The sequence below is a fragment of the Notolabrus celidotus genome, chromosome 15 (assembly GCF_009762535.1).
Source record: "Notolabrus celidotus isolate fNotCel1 chromosome 15, fNotCel1.pri, whole genome shotgun sequence".
NCBI lineage: Eukaryota > Metazoa > Chordata > Actinopteri > Labriformes > Labridae > Notolabrus > Notolabrus celidotus.
Genome location: NC_048286.1, coordinates 28,912,631 through 28,934,000, shown reverse-complemented (window position 1 = coordinate 28,934,000; position 21,370 = coordinate 28,912,631). Strand labels below are relative to the sequence as shown.

General features: G+C 39.6%; 1 protein-coding gene across 1 annotated transcript in view; it reads left to right on the top strand.

Moving 5' to 3' along the window:
* Positions 1 to 21,370, top strand: part of LOC117826689 (E3 ubiquitin-protein ligase Rnf220-like) — a 308,612-nt gene that overhangs the window by 95,080 nt on the left and 192,162 nt on the right. Inside the window, exon 4 of the mRNA XM_034702943.1 lies at positions 4,251 to 4,300. The gene's annotated coding sequence lies outside the window, so the exon portion shown is untranslated. The remainder of the gene's footprint in view (positions 1 to 4,250; positions 4,301 to 21,370) is intronic.

Here is a 21,370-nt window from a genome sequence, read left to right as displayed (position 1 = left end):
TGAAGAGAGACAGGAAATGTGGGGAGCAGACAGTGAGGGAAGAGAGGAGTCGAACCTGCAACCACTGGGACAAGGACTATGGCCTCTGTATATGGAGCTCGCGCTTAGACCGCTAGGCCAACGACACCCCCTGTTACTTACTTTTTAACATCTCAGAAAAAAAGTTGTAGCCATCATAATTTTTTGACTTCTTAAAATGATTCTTTACACTCATGTTTACTGCACTTAGGTCCATTTACAGAAAGGATATGTAAGTAATGTCAGATATCTCACTGATAGCACCTTATGAATGTTATTCCAAGGTGCTTGCTTCCCTTAGTAATCTGTTTGTTTTTTGTTTTTTTATTTATTTATTTATTTTAATTTCATATGCAACAGTGCAAATATATTAAAGTACTTGACATAAAAGAAAAACAAACAGTAGATTTTGAGAGCAATAACCAAATAAAGTTATCAGGTATAGACTACAGTACACAAAACGTAGTACTCTGTTTTAAACTGCCCTGTGCGCTGTAAGCTCATATTTGCTCTCATTCAATTGCATTTTACAAAGAAAGCATAAATCATCTTATTAAAGTCTTGTTATAGCATTAGCAGCCGCTCTAAATCTGTAAATTGTTCCTTGAAAGTATGGTGAGTTTACCCCATACGGATCTCCAGCACTGTTATTAAGGTTGATATCAGAAGTCCTCTTCTTGATCTTGATAGGTCAGTGATCAAGACATGACATCAAGAAGGGTGGCTGTGTTAAAAAAGTTGAACTATTTTCACCTAAGAGTGCCATGATTCACTTTCAAATCGCAGCTGACACTGAGGGTGAATGCTGAGCGCTGAAAGCACTAAGCTGCATTTAGAAGAAGAAGAAACGTACTTTATTAATCCCAGGGGAGAAATTCAATTTTTCCACTTGTGTTATATTTTTGGTCATACTTCAGACAGTTTGGTGTATATACATACAATTTTATGCACAAACATGCAGTGGACATGCACTTAGGGAGAGATGTCAGAGTGAGGATGCTGCCATCAACCAGCACACCCCGAGCAGTTGGGGGTTCGGTGCCTTGCTCAAGGGCACCTCGGCAATGCCCAGGCAAGTGAACCAGCACCTCTCCAGCCACCAGTCCACTTGCCAAACTTTGTCCATGCCGGGACTCGAACTGGCGACTCTCCGGTTGGCTAGCCAAGCCCCTATGGACTGAGCTACTGCCACCCCAACCAATTTCCCTTGAACAGAATTTGGTGAGGCGTTAGTGGGAACAGCCCTTTAATTTTGAATTACGAAAATTTAGTTGTTGTGCTCTTAAACTAAAGGATTATTTTATAAACCTACCGAAAGGGTTTTGTCTGATTTTACTGAAAAACAGGTTACTGGGAAATGACTGCAGGAAAACAAACAAAGTAATTATTTACAACATGTTTCTACACTTGTTTTCACGGATTGGACAAAAGGTGAGGGAAATCAGTGAAACAGCTGTTTCAGATATGATGAAAACAAAAAAGGAAGAAACTCAAAATGATCAAGTGCACAAAAGCACATATTTTTCTTAGTCAGGAACACGGACAGAAAACGAGTAAGACTGACTCTTAAAAGTAGATCATCAGGTTTCTAGTTTCCTCACTTTCCTCTCAGAGCTTCTGTCCGAGAGAAAGGGTTGGAATGAACTTTTCATTGTTTTCCTGTAACTACAAACAGTTTAAACCTTTCTTACTTCCCCTCCATCCTTACACCTATTCTTTCAATCTCTCTATCCTAGCCTCCATCCATCCTTCCCTTTTCCCTTTCTTCCATCTTTTCATCTCTCCGCCCTCTTGCTCCCTCCAACTTGATTTAAGAGTTGCCCTCATGGCTTTGACACATCAGTATTTCTATCAGAGAGGATTAGAACTGTGTGTGTGTGTGTGTGTGTGTGTGTGTGTGTGTGTGTGTGTGTGTGTGTGTGTGTGTGTGTGTGTGTGTGTGTGTGTGTGTGTGTGTGTGTGTGTGTGTGTGTGTGTGTGTGTGTGAGAAAGACAAGGAGGGGAGAGAGAGAGAGATATCCGTGTTGATTCAAATATAATAGCTCTGTATCGCTGCCATCGCTCTAAACGTTCTGTTCCGTTGCAGAGATTAATAAGTGTGTGTGTGTGTGTATATGTGTGTGCGCACACATGTAGGACTGTGCGGCTGCACATTACAGCCCAGACAGTAATATCTGCCATGCATACATTATCCGTCCCTCCTATTATCCAGAAATCAGAGGCAGAAGAATTAAAGTGCGGCTCCTCTCGGTCCTGTTGGTGTCTCTGAGCAGACCGGACTGCTGCTGAGCCCCCCTTCACCACACACACACACACAGTCAGAGGTTAAGATAGCAATCAGGACAGGAGCGCAGATGGATGAAGACATTTTAATATTATTGTAATATTCACAGCGGCTGGTAATTGTTAAAGGACAGTCCTCTCCTCACTGCTCTGCCTTAAAGCCGCAGTAATTGTGCCAAAGGCTACGCAGCATGGTGGCTGCAGAGTGAGGGACATGAGGAAGTAGAAGGTATAAAATAAAACAACTATCGGAGTGTTTATTGCAGGCGTGATAAAGTTTGTTAATTTCACTAATCAATTATTATATTAAGACAATTTGAGTTGTCAAGCTCAAAATGCACCACCCTCAAGAAAGTGTTTTTAGGATTCCAAGATCTTTAATCTCAGAACATGTCTTAATGCCCATATAATATTCATATTTATTTTATTCTACACATTACATGCTCAAATTTTTTCACCTACCCATATTTTAATCAAAACATAGTGCACTCAGTTCATTCATTTTACTTATACTGTATGCATTTATATATATATATATTTATTTTAATAAAATGAATTGTAGTGAACTTTAGAAACACAAATTTTTGGGTAACTGCCTCCACATTTTTCTCCCATAAAAACACAACACAATTTAAAGTAGTTTCCCTTTTTCAATCTTCATGCCTTTTAAAGATTACACAAATTAAAAAAACTTCAAAGTTTTTGTCAACATGTTTGTATTAACCCACAGAGCTTAATGTCCACATATTCCTTCAACATCATGCTGTGTACACTGTGTTGCCCATGCACACTGTCTGTTTATAGAGGAGGGTTAACATCCTGGCTATGATTCATTCAAATATGTGACACCCTGTAAAAAAAGAAAACAAGTACCACAAATATGTATCTTTATGTGCACCATGTATCAGAATGTTTTGGGAAAGAAACATGCTGCACACAATTTTCCAACATTTCTCTTGATGTTGTATTTTTTTAATGATTTTATGTTAAAACCATACCCCAAGATGTGCAAATGCATGTGGTAGATGCATACATGACACTATCAGTCTGTGGCCTCACACAGATGGTCTCCTGGTTTGGATGTTCTCAGAGGAATGTGGACAGCTGTTCAAAGTTTACATCATGTTCTCCCGTCAGGCTTTCAAGGGTGTTTTTTCCCCCATTGTATACAAATTGAAGTTCAGTAGTTACAGGAATTAATCCAGTAGGGCTTAATACTAATCAAATTTAAGGTTGTCAGAATATCAGCTGGAGTTTTGATGTTGAAATTTGATTGAAAGCAGGGTGAAATCAGGTCTGACCATCCAAGACCTCATTTCTAAGAATTTTCCAGAAAATGCCAGAAAACACAATTTTGATAAGTTATTTATTTTAGGGCTGAAAATGGGGCAATGATGTTTTTTTTTATGGTATATCTTTCAACCAATTTTCCATTAGTTGTAGGAATCCTGTCCACACAAAGACACAGTTTCAACACATTTTATTTTTAATACAAATTACAACTATGGCACATTATGTCTTTGTGATGTTTACAAGAAAGTGCAGAGACATGGAAAGGAGAGAGGTTTATACTTCCCCTCAGAGGAAGAACAAGAAAACCGCATGTTTAGGATCAGACTCTGCAGCTGTGACGAGAGGGCAGAATGACTCCTGGCTGCTGACGTGGTAGACTTATATCAAAAACACTAATACACTAAAACACTTTTGAACCACTTCTCAACATCTTGTCAACAATGGCCATGTTTGTTTTCTCCAGGTCTTTTCAACTTGATCTGGGTTATTGAAATGGATTTGTCATCTTTGTGTGTTTCAGTCATTGACCGCTCTTGTTCTTGTGTACTTGTTCAGTTACTGGAGCTGTGAGAGTTGGCTAACATGTACCTAAAGAAGAATCATTTTATGATTTGTCACTTCAAAACTGTCTAAACCACATCATGTCTTCTTCACAGGACAACACTCGCTATTGATGGTCAGGGAATCCCTCCAACGTGAAGATGAGGTTAGTGTTGAAGTGTAATTTACATGTGTGAAAGTGATGAATTTAACATTTCAATGAGGGACTGATGAGTAATAGATTACATTTCATCCACTTCTGTTGTTTTGTGTTGGTTTGGTGATCAGAAAGGTTTTGATCAGAGCGCAGAGCAGAAGTGTTTTCAGGGAAACACGGGACACTTTTACCTTGAACAAGCAGAGCTACAAAATAAAACGTCAAAACCTCCCCACCCAGGTCTTTTGAAACACAGAATACAACTTTGATCAAAGTCATTTCCCCGGCCTCAAAGCCGTGTATCAGATCTACAACATCTGAAGGTGCTGAATGAAACGGGACCAGCAGGAAAATAAAGGGAGTTGACACCAAAATAGCCCGCCTGCTCTGCATGCTCCTTGCTGTTATGCATCAATCTATCAGCCGGCCTTATTACTATTCAGATTACACACAGCGCACACACACTATTCAGATTAGAGGCTAAGGTGTGCGGGACATTGAGGGCTGCAGCGGAGACACGGGTGACCTTTTCAATCGCTGCTGGACACTTTGAGTCGGTAGTGAATCCATCTCAGCGAACTGGTGTGATAGGCGATTTCTTGAAGCCTGTCCAATGCTCTTCAGATCTACTGCCCCACTATTGTAATGTATGCACATTGCATTTGTTCACTTGTGTACTGCTGTATGCTTGTATTTATTTGATTCCAATCCTTTTCTACATGTGCTTCAGATATTTCAGCCTGCTGTTCAGTCTCAGCACAAAGATGGAGGCCCCACACAGTCAGAACATTAAGATAGAGACACACATGCAGCAGTATTGCAGTTTTTGTTAACTACATTCAGTGTACAAGGCTGCTAATGTGAGGTGTGTTTGATTTGAGCTTTGCTGCAAACAATGGCCTTCATTCAGAAACATCTCTTTTTCTTAAAATGTGTTCTAAAGGTTTCCGAGAAGAGTCAAAGTCAGATTAATTAAGCTGATCTTGAACTGCTCAATTTTTCTCGTCTTTGTTTTGGTCATGTTCTCAAGAGTTCATGCCAGTTTTACTCATGAACATAGAATAATGCCTTTGTAAGGGTGTGAGACTGCAGGGCCGTGTGCAAGAAAAAAACAAAAAAACATGCAAGATCGAGAAGAGAAGCAGAGAGACATCGAGAATGCACAAATTTAAAAAGAACCCACTGTGTAACAGACTTCAAGTAGGAAGAAAAAAAATCAAGTATTTTTTTCAAGCAAAGGTTCAGAACGTCATAATGTCTGATTTTAATAATGCCATATATTTTAAGGCGGCTGTTGTATAAACGTCTGATGACAGTCAACATCTGACAGTTAAATCAAATAAAAAGTTGAGTTTAAGGGAAATTCACCCATACTTATTATGCACTTAACAAGTATTAACCCCTTAACCCTCTGAAGTCCTTCTTTGACTCTGTGGTGGCATCAGCCATCTTTTTTGGAGTGGTCTGCTAGGGAAGCAGCATCTCTGCTGCTGACAGGAAGAAGCTGAACAGAGTGGTGAAGAAGGCCAGCTCTGTCCTGGGCTGCCCGCTGGACCCTGTGGAGGTGGAGGTGGAGGTGGTGGCTGACAGGAGGATGATAGCAAAGCTATCTTCTCTGATGGACAACACGTCACACCCCCTCCAGGAGACCATAACAACTCTAAGTAGCTCGTTCAGTGACAGACTCCTTCACCCGCAGTGTCTCAAAGAGAGACATCACAGGTCTTTTCTTCCTGCAGTGGTCAGACTTGAGAACCAATAATATATATAGATATGTTGTAAGATATGATTATTTTTTACTTCTTTAATTTTAATTATGATTGCTAATAACTTTTTGATAATTGTTACTTTATAGGTTCTTGTTTGCTTTATTTCTTTTGAACTGTCTACTCTATTACTGTGACACTTGAATTTCATAATAATAATAATAATAATTATAATAATAATAATAATCCAATAATAACGATAATATTGAGACTAATAAAGTAATAATGATATTTCTAAATATTATCATTATTAATTTTAATAATAATGATAATAATAATGATAATAATAATAATAATAATAATAATAATAATAATAATAATAATAATAATAATAATATAAATAAATAACACTAATGGTAATAACAGAAATAAAAAAGAATAATGGAAATAAATATTAAGAAAAATAGTAATACAAAAACATATATTAATTTAGTATTAATAAACAAATATTACTTCTAATCTTAATAAAAACACTATCAATATTAATATTTTATATAGTATCAGTTTTAAGATTGATATTAATTTTACCAATAATTTGGGTAGCTAATTTTCTGTGATAAGTTGTAGTGTTTATTAGTGTCATGTTTAGATCATACAATTATTTCATAACTTTATGATCTGAACATGACGTGACTGACTGTCTCTGTGTTATAATTCTAACCACATTTAAATTAAAGGACATTTCAAAATCCCAGACAGACATGTGCCCTACAGACTCTGACTCCAATCAGCTCAGAGCAGAGACAAACAGCCTTCTTAGTGAGTCCTCTAATGGTGGCTGCTGCTCCGTCATGCATCTCCAGCTGAACTCCTGGTTAATTATACACACCATTAATTTATTGCTTTGTGTGTTTGTTGCTTATTAGCTCTCCAGTGAGAGAGAGAGAACGCTGATATACACTCATACTCCAGCTGTCTCTCTCATGGTTAATTACAGAGTAACGTGGCCCAGGAGCGACCGACGGGGGCATGAAAGGAAACTCACAACACACACACACATGATCAAACATACACTACACTCACTGTATGGACAGCGTGGCATATGATACAAGTGGCAGTTTACACACAAATAAAGCTTAGTCCACATGCCCACACAGTAGAAAAATGTTATCACTAAATAATTCAATAATCCAAATACCTGATAAATATCTGATCATGAAAATGCCCTCAAGAGCAGACCCTCCATCTGCAGTTTCACCTCTTTTTGAGCACCTTGGATTAAACTTGAGATTGAGTTTACAGAGTCTTGATGCAAATAGAAACATTGAATTAAGTAAAATCAACCGGCTTCTTTATTGGACCTCAGGGTTAAAGATTCTGAATTATTCAAATGTTTTACTCCATGCAGTTTCACAGATCATGTTATACAGTGGATAGCGAAAGTCTACACACCCCTGTTAAAATGCCAGGTTTTGTGATGAGGTTTGGGTTGCATAAGTGTCCACACCCTTTAACTAATACTTTGTTGAAGCACCTTTTGATTGTATCACAGCACTCAACAATATTGGTTTCATCAGACCATAAAACATTTGATGCTTTTTGGAGACTTCATGTGTTCTTTTGCAAAATGTTGCCGGGCTTGGATGTTTTTCTTCATAATAAACAGCTTCCATCTTGCAACCCTACCCATATCCAAAACATATAAAGACTACGAGAGATGTTGTCACATGTAGTACACAGCCAGTAGTAGTCAGAAATCCCTGCAGCTCCTTTAATGTTGCTGTAGGCCTCTTGGAAGCCTCCCTGAACAGTTTCTTCTGGTCTTTTCATCAATTTTGGAGGGATGTCCAGTTCTTGGTGACATCACTGTTGTGCCATATTTTCTCCACTTGATGATGACGGTCTTCACTGTGGTCCATGGTATGGCTTTTGCTGTAAGATGCAACTAAGGACATGTCATGAAAATCCTCCTAGAACAGCTGATCTTTATTGGGATTAATCAAAGTCACTTTAAATTATGACAGGTGTATACTGACTACTATTTGTCATGAGTTTGATTGTGATTGGTTAATTCTGAACACAGCCACATCCCCAGTTATAAGAGGGTGTGTACACTTATGCAACCACATTATTTTAGTTTCTTATTTTGTATTCTTCCCCCTAAAAGATTAGATTTTTTTTTTTCAATTGAATTGTGCATGTTATAGGTCACATGAAAGGTGGAAAAAGTTCTGACATGATATATCTTTGTCTCATTTTTTTACATCACAAAACCTGTCATTTTAACAGAGGTGTGTAGACTTTCGCAATCCACTGTATTTACTTACTAATGATGTTTGGTTGATCCACAGTGAATCTGTTGTGCAGAGCGTTTTAAATGACAACTTTTAGGTTTTGAATGTAAAGCTTCAGGAAATGATATTTTGAACAGATATCATGCTGATAAATCTGAGTGGTCTGAAGTGGTCATACGCTTACCTTTAACTTGTATATCTACATTAGTGCTTACTATTCCTGCATGGCTCCTGCCTGACTCTCCCACTCTAGCTTCATTCATGTGCACTAAAATAATGATAACTTGTGAAGACACTTGCTGGTCCTGCATCATTTTCTTTCATTTCGTTTCTTTCTATGATGCTCCCTGAGCGACACATGTAGCGCTCCTGTGACAGATCAAGCGTAAACTATTGAAATCTCAGCCTTTAGAACCAAATAATAACCTCCATAAAAGCCTACATGAGACACACGGACAGAAAAGTCTGCAGACACCTACACAAAGACATGGGAGGGAGGGCGAGCGGCAGATAACTTAATAGAGGGATCGGACGAGGGCTAAAAAGGAAGAGTGAAATCATTAGGATGCAAATGAGAGGGAACGATTAGCATGTGTGTGAGAGATTGAAAGAGATACTGTATGAAAGGCAGGAGAAGAGATTGAGGCGTCTTTGCTTTCACTGAGGGTTTTCACACTGAAAGAAACAACTGTCACATGTTCGCTGTCAAACGTCCGGGCGACGGGTGCAATTAATTCTACAGTGATGACTATTTTATCAGCTAGAGGAATTTGTTTTACAATGCCGTGACTCATCCCTCTGTCCAAACGATTTCATGCAGCTTGTTATCAAAGACATAAAGACAAGGAGTGGTGTGTATGAGCTCACTGAGCTTTTTAACACAACATTTTAAAGGCAGATAACACTCTTTTTTCAAAGAGCACTACTTCATTAAAAACAGAAAAGTCTTTCTTTTTATGTTTAAAAAAAAACTGCATTCATATCACAATGTCGTGAAGATGATCCGTGATAGGCAAAAACGCCTGAAAAAGCTGAAGTATGCATGCAAGGCCTCCAGCTGGAGGTATAACTTTGTGCTGAAACACATCTGAAGAACACCACGGCTGTGCACATGAAGGCATTCCTCAACAGAGTGGTGAATATAAACACACTAGTAGACGATGGCGAACGCAGCAAGTCTGTTATTAAAGCTAGGGTTGGTAGTCTCGGAAAACTAGCATGAATTTGAATGTAGCATGTCTTCAGGACTCATTCTAACCCCTCCCCCCCTCTCCTCGGAGCTCCTCCAAAACGACGCCCCCCGCTCACATGCACGAGCGCCGCTGATTCACGACCATATGATGGTGACTGATTCAAAACCGGTCCTCACCAAAACATTATCATAGTGAAAGTTAAAAACACAAACAAACATGGCTGCTGTTAGTACTCACAACTGTCATGCTAGCATTATCCAGTTGTACTGGTGACACAATATCAGGAGAAAAGTTATAACACATGTAATACTGTAACAGCTCTACTGTTTGTTAAACGTGTTCAGTGTAGAAGTTCTTAATTCCTACAGTGTTGACGGTTAGTGAAGGCATCAGGAGAGGTGTAGACCGTAGACTCAGAGTGTGTGAGTGGGAGAGAGGAGAGACAAGAGGAGAAGTTCTTCATTCATTCAAACATTGATTGTTGTTTTGTTTGTTGGCGTGATCACGGCCGACAGTGACCGGTTATTAAAACTCAACGTGTTCACGAATCGGCTCGTCATCACTACAGCGTCCGGACGGACGCTACAATACATATACATTTTCTGTAGGATTTACTAAATGTCATTAATTCTTTTGCTTGTCAGAGCCCCCTTAGGTGAGAGCTTTTTAGACTCTGATCCAGACTACAGTCCTGTGCAAAGCACCTCATCGGGTCAGAGGGGACAGGCACGAGGTCGAGCGAGAGGGGCAGTAAATAGAGTCAGGGGAAGCAGAGGCAGGAGACGGGGACGAGGAGTGCAGGCTGGGGAAATGTACGCGCAGGAGGCAGGCAGAACGGCAGGACGGAAGTTGATTGGTTTAAAATTTTGGGACCCAAAAACAGTGATTGGTTGGTGTTTTCCCTGGTTTACTCTGGCTGTAGATATCAGCTTTTTTTCACTCTTTTTTTAAGAACACATTATGTATTGATTGCCGTCGGACATTAAGATCATTTTAACCAGTATAACAAAAAGTGTATCTAAATCTGACTACCAACCCCAGCTTTAACTCAGTAGACTCAGCAGCACCAACACAGCTCTGGAGCCTGGTGCCATTTTTGTTATTGTCCTCCTACTTGTGCTTGAAACAGCCCCTTAAACTATTATATATATTATAGTATAATGTCCAAAGATGCACTTTTTTTTTTTTTTTAATTCACCGTATTTAAGTTAAAGTTTAAGGTACGTCAGATAATTTATAGGATTCTGAAGAACCCAACTTTAATTGAATTTACATAAATGCTCAGAGAGAACAGAGAAGAAAATAAGATGAGTCCTAGTTTTAAGACCTTTTGATTTTGTTTTTAAATTTGATATAACTGTAAGGAAAAATGAAATTTCCCATACAAATTAATTATTTGCCTTCTATTTGTTAAAACAACATCTCAACTTTGTGATCTGTATTAAGAGATGAAACCATAAAAAGATAACTTATTGAAACTTATTTGTCCTGATGCTCAGTGACTCAAACTGCGCTTTACTGTGAAATAAACAACACCAACTCAGCCAAGATGAAACTCCTCAGGGACTGAATTAGCAGTCGTGACACATAGCAGAACCCTCACGTCACTCAACGCAGCCACAGCCTTCATTTTGTATATGCTAATGTAAGCTTAAATATGATAACATTTAAAGATGTTTAAAAATCCATGTACAGTTATCAGGAGAAGAGAAATGAGATAAAGTATACATTAAAGCTGGGGTTGGTAGTCAGATAGACTAGGGGGTTAGACAAAGTCCTGGGGAAATGCTACATTCAAATTCATGCTAGTTTTCCGTGACTACCAACCCTAGCTTTAACCTTTTTTTAAGAACAGACTGTAATCATTTTACTGCCAAACTAGGCATTTAATTAAGGTACCAAATGAGGATTGACTCACTTTTGGAGCCACCCTCAGTGGCCAAACAAGGAACTGCAGTGTAGTGTACTTCCAAGACTGCTTTGTTTTTCAGCCCTTGGGATTTCCTCCTCCTGTTGCTTAAGTTTCCAGACTGTAGCATTTAAAGCAGAACTTATTAACTCTGGTTATATGAATGTTTTTAACCTGTGTTTGTGGTAATAGGATGAGGCACACGTTAAAGATTTTTACTTCCTACTAGATTTAATGGAGAGCTTAAATTGTGCTGCTGTCACTTCTTCCACTCACTTTCTGTTTTATATCTCTTTATATTTGTCTGTTACCTGCTTTCAGTCTGCTTCCCTCTTTTTTTTTTCCACCAATCAAAACAAGGTGAGAGGGTTCGCTCCACTCTGTTAGCCGCTGTCTTAGCTGTTGAGTCTCTTCATAAAACAGAAATATGTACTGGCTCGAGCCAAAGCCACGACCAAATAAAATCCAGCCAAGTGTCTTCCAGGGAACCCATCCATTCACATCATAAAAACTGCTCTTTATTTGTGTTTTCAGTCCGTCAGTCTGTTGTTGGCCATTTGGCTTGTCTTAGACACTGGGATATCCCCTCGTCCATAAATCCCCCTCTCATCTCTCCCTCTCTCTCTCTCTCTTCGCCTTAACTCTGCCTCACTCTTCGCCTCTTGGAGTGTTTCATGGTGCATCATGGGAGATTTATTTCCAAATATACTGTTGCCAAATGTACTGTGTGTCTTCTTGTTTTGAGGAGGGATTTACTCTGCGTTAAGAAGAGTTATGTACACTGAGGCGTTTTACATCCTGACTCTTGGTAACAGTGTGTTCTCTGACATATTTCACTCGGGCTTTCTGCTAATCCACACATCTATCCGCAGACGGCTGCAGAGACACTGTTTCTCACACATTTACAGGAGAAGAGAGGCGTCTCATGGGACCAGGGAGGCAGGTGTGCAGCAAGGAGGAGGGAGTGGAGAGACTGGACCAGGCAATGGCCACGCTTAAATTCAGAATTAATCATTCAGAATTAAAGTATTCTCCTTCGAGTTTACATGGAAATAGTAATTCCGAATTGAGGTTTACATGGAAAGCATGTTTAATCGTCTTTATACAATTCTGCTTAAGGTCTGGGGGTTGGGAAGGGTTCTGATTGGACAGGGGTGGGCGTGACGTATTTATGTCTACCGGAAGAAAATAGACTCCAGATCCTGCTTTTTTTATTTTTGGTTACAACATGGAAGACCACACAATAAGTAAAAATTTCGCTTTGATTTTGAGGAGAGTTTTTAATAAGCAGCTCGACACAAACATACTGCTTCACTTTCATCAGCTGAGATTATTCAATTCTGATTTAAAATCAGAATAAACCAGCCACTTACTTCGGATTTAGGTTTAATTCGGAATGGTCATTTTCATTCTGAATGAGGTGTTTACAAAGTCATTTTTAATCTTTTTAAAGAGGATTTAATTTTTATTCTGAATTAAAAGTCTCATGTAAACGTAGCCAATGAGGATGTGGAACGTGGGAATGCTGGGCTTCCCCTGCCCCTGCAACGCTCATCGTCACTCTAGGTAATCATTCAATGCCACACTGGTATGATATAAACAACTGGGGAAAAACAAATTCAATAAAAGACATACATTCATTCATTCAAATGCATTTTTTATTGATTTTAAATGCAGGGGTGCTTATCTGTCTTCCCTGGTGTGCGTGTGCATGTGTGTGTGTGTGATAGAGAGAGAGATTATGATTGTGATTGGTGTTTATTGTAGTTGTGAGTGGCAGGTATTTACCTCCTTATGTGAGACTTGAACCTGACAGTTGGTTTAGTGGGTCATGTCATGGTCTTGCCGGCCCTGGAGTGCAACCGGCTTCATGAATCTCCCACACAGTTTCATGATGAACTTCCTCATCTACAAAATTGCAGTTCATAAAATATTTCCATATTACTTAAAAAAGGAAATATCAGCTAATGAAAAAAAGGCAGACATACTTGGCAGCATGGCAGTCCAACCCTTCCTTTTTAGCTCTCCATGAAGCTGGAAGATGGAGGACTTTTCTCTCTGGGGTAGAAGGTTCAGGGTGGAGAACACTGGCAGTGTTGATTGAAAGAAGAGGAGGTAGACTTCTGTCAGGGGCTTGGAAAATGCATCCAAGAGCCTTCTGAACCTTGGTTGTTTCTCATCTGTAAATAAAAACCAGTTGTGCTTAAAAGTACATATTTAGTTCACTTTCTTTTCCTCATATCTTTGGAGCCTCTCATTTTTCTTCCCGCTATGGGGGTGGAAGTCTGCACTGCAGTTGGGCAGTTTAATGGCAGTTGTGGGGGGCTTGTTGGCACCTGTAGAACCTGTACCTGTACAGCAGCACACATCATTTTGTGTTCAGTCTTGATGGTTCTTCGTCCTGTCTTTTTCTCCAATCTGACCCTCTGTATCTCCCTCTCATTCTCCCAAATGTCTCTATACTATATTCAAATTTTCCATGTAATTTCAACCAACTCTAACAAGAAAACAGATATTTTTAAGGCCCAGTTCGAGGTAAATAGACTTTTTCAGATCATTTTGAGCGTATCCTTTTCTGTAGTTTCCGTCTTCCCTCCCCTCCTCTTCATACCTCCCTCCCTCTTTCTCTCTCTCTCCTCAGGCGGTGTATCAGGCCTCTATGTTAATGACAGTTGACAGATAGTTGAAGGGCACGGGCTGCTCCCTGTCAGCCCTGTTTTGGACTCATAATTATTTCACCAGTGTCACGTCACTGTCACCCTCGCCTGCTTAACACTGTCTCGCACACACACACACACACACACACACACACACACACACACACACACACACACACACACACACACACACACGCACGTAGCACCCCCCACTTACACCCACCCGTCCTGCTGAGCCTTGAGGAGAGATAGAGAGAGAGAGATAGAGAGAGAGAGAGTGTGTGTGTCTGGCTGTCACTCGACCTCAGCGTTGGCCGTTTCCCTGCCAAGACAAGCATCACTGCCAAACAGCAACCGTCGCTCTGCGTGCTCGTCTCCGTGGTAACAAACCAGAACCACAGCCTCGTGGCGTTGTGTTGGTGTGGCGGAAGGTGACTTTCCAACCAGATACCAAAATAATGTTTGGGCAAGATGTTCTACAACTGGAGACAGACGCGCTGGAGGTCTGCATGAAGGAAATGTGACAATAAGACGGATTCAAGAGGAGAGAAAATGTTAAAGAAAACATGACTTAATAACGATCCAACCTGCAAAACAACCGGCACACTCCACTTATAGCTACAGTGTGGGTGTAGTCCTCACGTCTGTGTCCTTGTGAGTGTAACAGAGGGACTTCTAAAATGTCTTCTTTTAGAATTTTACAAGGAATATGCATAAAATAAGAAAATAAATCAGACTGAATAAAAATCAGGGGTTTGTTTTTATAGACTTTTAACTGAGGCTGGGCCTTCAGGATCCAATCAGAACATTAGGTTCTGATACATGCCAGATAATTCAAGTCATCAAAGACAGCAGATTTCTGCACTGTTTATTTTTCTTCTTCTTTTCCCTTTATAATACTTAAGTCTTTGTTTTAAGGCTTAAAACTAGTGAACAGGTTTCTGGATTCCATTGTTCCATTTGATCAATACTGACCGTTGTCCTGCTGCTGTTGTCATTGATCTGTGATATCTCTAAGAACTGACATCTAGTATGTTCATCATAGTTGTAAGAGGACAACAGAACACCTTCTAAAAAAGATAAATACTATTATTCTCTGTATATCTTTGACAGATATGTAGAGGGCCATTCAAAAATGATTATTGATTTTGACTCAGGGATGAGCTACAGCTCCAACAGGGCACAATACAGCGATGTGCAATAAGACTTTGCTTACATTAGAACTAGAACATGTAAGTTTCTACCAAATAAAGACTGTATATATATATTTATTGTAGTTTTCACTAATTCAAACAATTATCTTTATTCAAACTCGAAAATCATTGAGAGCAAGCTCTCATTTACAAAAACAACAAGCATATAAAAGAAACATTAAAATGCATGACAAGCAAATAAAATATATAACCCTAAAAGAATGATGATCAATCAATTAAAAGTAATGTTACAACCATTGAAAAATAATGTTACACAAAGTCAGTGAAAACAGGTACAATCAGAGGTTAACATTTTTAAAAACTAATGATTTAAAATGATTAAAAGAAACCAGTGCATTCATTCTTAAAGTGCTTTGAAGTGAGTTCAATGCTGATGGTGCAAAAACGCAAAAGGCAGATCTACCCAGCTCAGAATGAACTCTGGGAACCTGGAGAGTGAGCCAATCAGTTGATCTGGTGTGTTTTGCTCCAGAGGACCAAACTAGCATTGAAGATAAGTATGATGGTAACATCCCAACAAACGCTTTATAAATAAACAGGTAAAAATGCAAATCACACCTTTCAGCCAGAGAAGACCATCCCACCTTTTTGTAAAGTATGCAATGATGAGTATTGTAACTATCACTAGTAATAAAACAGCACTTGTTTCATTAAGGCAAACTAATGTTGCTAATTAACTTGTTGAGGGCTGTTACACCATCACAGAAGAGAAGTACAAAATAACGTTTTGTCAAGAGCTGCAGTCAAATTTTAAATAAATAACAAACATTTAAACCTCTCCTTATTAACCCAACTCTGGACAACCTTATCACACAAATATCATATAAATCCATGAAAAGGAGTGTGGCACGCTTCATCTCTGCCTGTTGACATTGTGGCACAAAATATTAGTGTCACTCTCAGGCTGGTCTTGATGGGCACAGATGTGAGACCAGCCTGAGGAGCTATACTGGACCCCAAACATATCTGATAGTGAAAAGTGGAACAACATCCTGTCCTGCAATTTAGACAATATTGCAGCAGTGTTGGGAAATTTGCCTTATTTAGCTGGTAGCTGGGTGATAAGGGGGCAAACCCTTTCTTAAAACACAACTTAAATAGATCAAATGTCTCAGTGAAGGGACTTAATAATCCTTTGTTAGATGTTTTCTAAACCTTATAACCTTGATGGATTTTTTAAACACATGTAATTATATCTAAACTGTACTGCATCAGAGGATACACTTGACTTGCAGCTGATGGAAGTGTGAAGTTGACGCTACTATAGTGAACAAGAATATGTCTTCACAAATAATGTAGAACCATGAAGAGTTTAATATCGTCCATAAGAGAGAAAAGAGGCAAAGAGGAGGAACTGAGGGGAAATGCTCAGACTGTATGAGTGTTAGAAAGAGAGAAGGAAATGTGAGAACAAAGACGTAAAGACAGGCTGTCTGTGTAACTGTCAGAGAAATATCTCCAGTGAAGAGGACAGACAGACAGATTGGTAAGAGAGACAACAAGATAGATATATAGATGGAAGGGGGGAAGACACAGAAAGTGAAGTGATCAATGATTTAAACAATAATGCAGCCGTCTGTATTCACCGTCACACTCTCACTCTCTGCCACCATCAGGATCGTCTCTCAGACACACACGAGTCCAGACTGTCCATCTAGTTCAAAGCTGTCTGTAAGGTGGACTCACCCTCCTCTATCTCCTCTTTCTATCCCTTCCTCAGACACCATCATGTCACTATCAAGTCACTCCTGCTTAATTTACTCCGCCTTCTTCTCTCTCTCAGTCCTCTCTTTCTTTGTTTCTCAGGTTTTGCATTTGTCAATTCTCTTTCACACACACAGCTTATACACACACACACACACACACACACAAACACACATTTATGAATGGACTGTGTGTGTATGTGTGTGATTCCCACTCCCTGGTCTTATACTTTTGTAAGTACATACACTTTGAAACAACAGGAGATAAAGGGAGGATTTGAAGCTGAAAGACACATATATTTTGTTTTTTTAATTGTTCTATAAGCTGATTTTGTGGAAACATCCAACAGAAATAGATAAAAACACCTGCAACTAATCAACAAAGCATCAAAATATGTTATATTAATGTGTTAATAAACCTGTCAGAAAGTGAAAGAGTCCATGTAAAACCCTTTCTCGTACTCTCTCCCTCCTCACCTCTCTCAGTTCCTCTCTCTCTTCCTTCCAGCCTTCTGTTTAAATTAAGGTGGGCTGACAAACAAATTAAATCTGTCACATCCTGTTTGCATGAACCCGACAGGAAGTCAATATCGTCAGCCATGTTGGTTAGCGAGAGTTCTAATCACACTTCACCACCATGGCAACGAGAGACGAGGGTGAGGGGCTGAGGTGGCCTCATGGGCTCACGTCGTACACACGGTGACCTACACATCTCTGATAATGCAAATCAAGACGAGCCTCCTTTTATTTTAACCAAGAAATTAAAGTGATTTGATGACTTTATTTCAAACATGTAAAAGTAAAAATACAAAAAAAGCATACAAGTAGAAAAGAAGAAAGAGTTATACAAACATGCAAGAAAAAAAAGAAACAGTTATACAAAAGAAACAAAATCAATACTAGCAAGCAGTGAAACAATTTACTTTACATGTTCAAAAAGGAGTAGGAAGAAGTTAGAATTTATCTAATCCTACCCCTCTATTCACTATTTTCTGCCCTTATACGAGTGCAATCCCACACGTCAAATCTTCATCTCCTATCTTCATATTTACACCAACAAACAAAAGTGAACCCCTCGTGATTCTCAACACTAGTCTTCCTCCTTGTACCTCATGAAAATCCTTTCTTTGTACTTCTTCTTGAACTGAATTATGTTCAGACATTGCTGTGGCTCCATATTGAGACTGTTCCACAGTTTTACACCACAGACTGAAATACAAAAACTTCTCCTTGTGGTCCGAACACTCACCATCTTTAATCTGAACTTTCCTCTGAAGTTATAACAAAGTGTTCACTTCACTTGTGTTAATTTGGTCAGTTCTGGTATTTTCCTCTTTCTTCATATCCCAGTGTCAGCCACAACGACAGAATATGATATCTAGAATGTTTAAAATAATAATCTCCTGCTTCATGCACAGCTCTGTTATAACCGTCTCTTCTTCCAATCAAATTCCAATAAATCTAATTAAAGGCCCTGTCGCACCTTGACGATGTTGCCAGCGTTTTCCAGACGTATCAAAATGCCTCTAAACGCTGATATACTCTGAAGTTTTTTTTTTCCAATTTGGGGCATATACATAGCATATTCATGACTTATGCCCAATGATAGTCCACTTGTGCAAAGCGTGAGGCAGCGTAATAACGCCAACAAAGTGCATAAAAAGGCTGCCGCTCGTTAATGACAATGTTTTAGATGCACTTGCATTGGTGATTAAAAAAACTTGTGTGTTATTAAAAACTCTGCAGTCTCTCTTTGTAAGAGCATCATGAGCCGTGGAGAGTGTCAGAGGAGTGAAACCAGCAGGAACACAGCCTCTGGTCTTTCCAAGAAGTTACACTAATGGCCCTTTTCAACTACACAGTTCCAGCCCTACTTGACTCAACTCTACTCGGTTTGGGTTGCTTTTCCACCAGCCCGAGAACTGTCTCACGGTGGGCGGGGTCGTCATAAACACAGCTGCGCGAAACTGTTCACGTCATTTTGAACACAACACAAACACAACGATCACAAACAATGGAGGACATGGAGGCAATGGTGTACTTGCTGCTTGGTCTGTGGCTTTTTTGTCGCAGGCCGAGTGAGAGAGGAAAGCAAAAGAATAGCAAAAGAGTACTGATGCCGTTTTTTTTAAAATGGCGGGTTTGATTCCTGTGTTGAGCGCATAGGTTGAGCATTGCGCTCATGACTCTTCGGTGACGACATTCTCTGACCAATCAGTGGCCGGCAGTCCGTCGACGTTACCTTTTAGTATCGGCTCAGCTCGCTTGGAACCAGAGCAGAGCAGGTACGAAAAGCTAGTATCTGCACGATGTACCGCGCCCGTGGAAACCCAACACAAACAGACTAGAGTCGAGTGATGTCTTGTAGAGTAGGGCTAAGACTGGCCGGTGGAACTGGGCCATTATTGACTGCGCTTTCAAAAATGTACTTTCTGTACTAGAACTTATACCAGCATGCTTCAGCGTGCTCTTAACTTCCACAAAACTTACCTCTAAATTATGTGACGTACGACAGCGTACTAGCCAATTTTTTTATACGCAGCATGCGCTGGCTAAATCGTCAAGGTGTGACAGGGCTATAAACTAGGTTTAAAACCTGAAGATAGCCAATATGTTGGTCCAGTTTGCTTCAGTACATCCTGGACAGGCTTTGAAACTCTTTCTGACTTGTTTATCAGCAATTAGATACCATGTTGTGCTGATTTTTTTTAAATTGTTTTTTATTTAACCTTTATTTAACCAGATGAGACCCGTTGAGATCAAGACCTCATTTACAAGGGCGACCTGGCCAAGAGGTCAGCAGCACACGTCAAAATAAATTGCACAACTCAACAGCATGGAGCCTATATACAGGCAGTATGTAGAAACGATCAATAATTTAAAAGTGGAACTCATTTGCAAAAGTTCAATTTGTGATCACAAAAACAGCATCTAAAAACACAGGCACTGTTCTGGGGTCTGTGTTTCTTTTAAGATGGAGCCAAAGGCGTCAAGTGAGATAAGATCTGACAATTTCAAGTCCTTCTGGAGTTTATTCCAAGCAGTAGGAGCAGCAGAACTAGATGCTCCCTTACCGAACTCTGTCCGAACATGGGGAACACACATTTGTAAAGTGCTGCAGGAGCACAAGGCATAGTGGCTTTTTGATCTTTGTAGATACACACACAAATACATTGGGACCAAGCCAAGAAGACATTTATAGATAAGACTCCCTGAGAAGACTACATTTTGGAAAAAGATTTTCTGAAGACCAAATTCATGTTCTTATGAAGAAAACAATTTGAATTGGCACCAATGATAAACAAACACAATGAAAAAAATTGAGGTAGGTTGTTGTTTTTAACACCTTTTACGGCTAAAATAGTTCACTGTAGTATTTTCAGAATCTTTCTGAATCCATTTGTCACATTTAACTAAATAAAATGTGATCACGTGTAAATGAACAACTTGTAGTATCAGTATTTAAATACCATAACACATTACAGTAACCCTATTGTCAAGACTGTGCACGTGCAAACAGACAAGGCCAAAGGTCACGCAGTCTTTTTGTCTTTGGCCTCTGTTCGTTAAATCAATGCAGACCTCTCTCTCTCTCTCTCTCTCTCTCTCTCTCTTTCTCTCTCTCTCTCTCACTCTATCTCTCTCTCTCTCTCTATCTCTCTCTTTCTCTCTCTCTCTCTCTCTCTCTCTCTCTATCTCTCTCTCTCACACACTCACACACATACAAGCGCACACACTCACACAGTGGTGTTCTGCTCCCAGTGGAGATACATAGTTAATCTCAACGACATGTCAGTCAGTCATGTGCTTGAGGCTGTGTGTGAAGATGTGCATGTGTGTGTGTGAGGGTCAGAGGTCAGAGGTCAAGACACCTGCAGGGCTCAGTTTAACCCTTTTACCCCCTAAATACACTGGTGTCACACCAGGGTGCTTTATGCAGTAAGGTCATAGTTACAAAGATGCAACATGAAGAGGAAGAGAGAAGCTTTTAAAATGATAAAGACTGAAAATATCAACACTGGGACACAGAAGTTGATTACCCAAACTAATTTGTTTTGCAAATTCTACCCCGTTGGTATGCAGCTGTATCTACCTAAATATCAAAATATGTAAACCAGTCATGACATTTATCACTCCTTCTCTGTCCATCAACACTGATGTATCCAATTTATCTGTCTCTCCTTTACTCCTTCCTCATTTCTTCTGTTCCTCTTGCCCTCAGGTTAAGTCCTGTTTACTCATTTGACCCCATTGCTCTGCTGTTTAAAAATGCATGAACAATAAATAAGGATGCTCTCTCTCTGTCCCTCTTTAACTCCACATTCATCCGTCCATCTGCTCGTGTTTGTCCAGAGCTCATTCAGGCTGTTAAAGGAAATGGAAATCCTCTGCAGTGACCCTGC